The 3,054-nt window shown below is 39.3% G+C and overlaps 1 pseudogene across 1 annotated transcript; it reads left to right on the forward strand.

The window, feature by feature from the left end:
• The first annotated feature begins 1,783 nt into the window (after nucleotides 1-1,783).
• LOC308621584 (exosome complex component RRP43-like) lies at nucleotides 1,784-2,661 on the forward strand (annotated as a pseudogene). The gene has a single exon. The product of its transcript is annotated as an exosome complex component RRP43-like (transcript).
• Nucleotides 2,662-3,054: the final 393 nt, after the last annotated feature.

The following is a 3,054-nucleotide window of genomic DNA, read 5'->3' on the forward strand; positions in this document are numbered from 1 at the left end:
TTAAAAAGAACTCTACATTTCTGGATCTCACCTAATTTTGCATTAAAAAAGTAATAAATTTGCAAAATCAGGGAGTAAAGAAAAGTCTTACTAAACATTGGTTGCAACCAGTAGTTTCCAGAGCTAGTAATGGATAAAATAAACCGAGTAAGGCCCTTTCTGAGGGAATGGTGGGGCATGTCACAAAATAGTAACAAGAATTGCTTAGGTATTTCATTTATCATTTTATTTATTCAGTTATTCAACAATATTTATTGAGTATTTACTGTGTTTCAGGCAATGTACAAGGTTCTAGGGAAAGAGTGATGGGCAAAATGATGTCTTCGCTGAGTTTAGATTTTAGCAGGAGAGACAAGTATTAAATAAATATGGCACAAATAGTTGTGGGGGGGTGATATTTTGAAATGTTAACTCATATTTTCTACGTATTTCCAAGGGCTCTTGGACCTTCCTGATTTAATTGATTAACACCTTCTACAATTTTTACCTCTAGGAAAGGATGCCACAACTTAAAGAATAAATAAACCAAACAAGTCTTAGCTTGGTCCTCAGGAAGAAGCAGGAAAATAAAACTCAGGTAATAGAAAATGTATAAATTAATGAATTAGGACCACGATTGTACTCTATGCTGAGAGTACAGTTTCTTGGAGCATAATACTTGGAAAGCTAAGAAAGACTTCCAGCTCCCTGCTTCCTCCTCCATCTGGTCAGGCTCCAAATGAGGAAAGAACAGAAATCCTAGACTGGGTTGGGAATCCAGTGTGGAGAGACCATTGCCCCCCTCCATGTGGAGTCTGAGATGCTGGCAGAGTGCAGGCTGCAAGGTGAGTTGCGGCAAGTGGACCCGAGTTGGTTCAGAGAGCTTTTTGCATCCCATGACAGAATAGTTCCCTTGTGCCAAAAAGATGGCAAAGGGCCTCTCAGAGATCCCTGTGTCCCAGTGGACCACAGGCCTAGAAATCTTTTGCTCAGGGATCCAAGAGGTTCTTGGGAAAGAAGGAAGACAGAGAAAGCCACCAGACCTGAATGAGTTCGGCAGGTAGGGCTCAAGATGTCTGTGTGAACTGGGCATTGAAGCCCAGGTCACCAGACAACTCAGAGGTTCTCCTCCTGGCCGTGACCCTGATCCTCAGGGCCCTTGTCTGAAGCCTTGGCTCTGTGTAAGCCCCTTGGGACTTAGATGCAATCCTGCTAAAGATTATTGTTGCCCCACATTCCCTCCCCTCGTGCATCCTTCTCCCCACCCACCTAGAGTCAGCCAATCACACTGGGACATGGGCCTTTTTCTTTTCTTGGGGACCCACCCATTCTAAACCCTCAATGCTTATTTTCCAACTTTCTTCATGCCCCAGCCCAAGGAAGTTTTAGCTAATGAGCAAGAGGACATCTGGATTCTTTACTTATTGGGTAGTTTTCCAAATATTTTGCCCATGCCTTCAGTTCTTTTGACTTTCCCCAAAGAGCAGGATCTTGAAACCCGAAAGCTAAGACTTTACTTATTTTCACTTTGCATTTTGATGTGTTATCTCTTCCCTGAATTTTCTGGAAAGGACCAAAGGGTTCAAAGAAAGGGGTAAGTATCAGTTAATTTTTTAACACTTTAACCCTCCTCATAATTTTTTATGTACAGTGTAATTAGCCATGAATAAAACTGCAGAATTAATGGAGAGTTTAAAATACAGTGAAGCAAACTCAGTGTATGAAAGAATTATAAGGAATGAGAGAAGGAACAGAAAAAATAAAGAAAGTGTGTATTTGTGTTCAAATATGTGTGTTGGACCCACGGGTGGAAGATGGCATCTGGGTTCAAAACTGTGGAACCTCTGGAGTATTACAGGAGATTTTTGAAAGTGAATTGCCATCCTGATGGAAGAGAACTTGGTGAACTGAGAACCACAACTGTCAGCATAGGTTCAATTGGTACTGCAGATAGTTCTTCTTTAGTGAAGCTGGGAAATACTACAGTAATTTGTGGAATTAAAGTGGAATTTGGAGCACCACCAACAGATGCCCCTGATAAAGGATATGTTGTTCCTAATTTGGATCTATCACCTCTGTGTTCCTGGAGATTTCGGTCTGGACCTCCTGGAGAAGAGGTCCAAGTGGCCAGCCAGTTCATTACAGATATCATTGAAAATTCACAGATAATTCAGAAAGAGGACTTATGTATCTCTCCAGGAAAGCTTGCTTGGGTTCTATACTGTGATCTCATTTGCCTCAACCATGATGGAAACATTTTGGATTCTTGTACCTTTGCTTTGTTAGCAGCTTTAAAAAATGTACAGTGGCCCGAAGTTACTATAAGTGAAGAAACTGCTGTAGCAGAAGTTCATTTAAAGAAGAGAAGTTATTTGAATATTAGAACTCATCAGTTTCAATTTCCTTTGCTGTATTTGATGACACTCTACTTATAGTTGACCCTACTGAAGAGGAGGAACATCTGGCAACTGCAACCTTAACAGTAGTAATGGACGAGGAAGGCAAGCTATGTTGTCTTCACAAACCAGGTGGAAGTGGACCGACTGGAACTAAACTTCAAGACTGTATGAGCCAAGCAGTTTTAAGACATAAAGAAGTAAAAAAAAAAAAAAAAACTGATGGATGAAGTACTTAATGGTATGAAACCCAAATAAACAACCACCACGTTTTCAAAACAGATTTGTAAAAGCTGTATTTGTTACACTGTGCACAAACCTTTTATACTAAAATAAATATCAAACTACATTCTTCTGGAAAAAAAAAGTGTGTGTTGGTGAGGTCTGCATGCTTTGATATGACATTGAGTAAATAGAATTGGTAGTATACACCATGATGTTATTTGAGATAGATCTTAGTGTTTGAAGAAAGACATGAAAAAAATCATGGAAGTGCTCTGTTGTAACATCAGATTTATTAAATGAAACAATTCTAATAATAGGTAAATAAACTTCTAAGCACTGAGATTTTAAGATGCACATCAGTTTTTCAAATCACTATTCAAAAAACCCTACATTTTAATTGCATTTAGCAAAATTGCTGAATCCCAAAACAGGCACTGTCACTTCTAAAATCTTC

The sequence above is a fragment of the Mesoplodon bidens genome (genome assembly GCF_964165515.1).
Source record: "Mesoplodon bidens genome assembly, chromosome: 8".
NCBI classification, from domain to species: Eukaryota; Metazoa; Chordata; class Mammalia; order Artiodactyla; family Ziphiidae; genus Mesoplodon; species Mesoplodon bidens.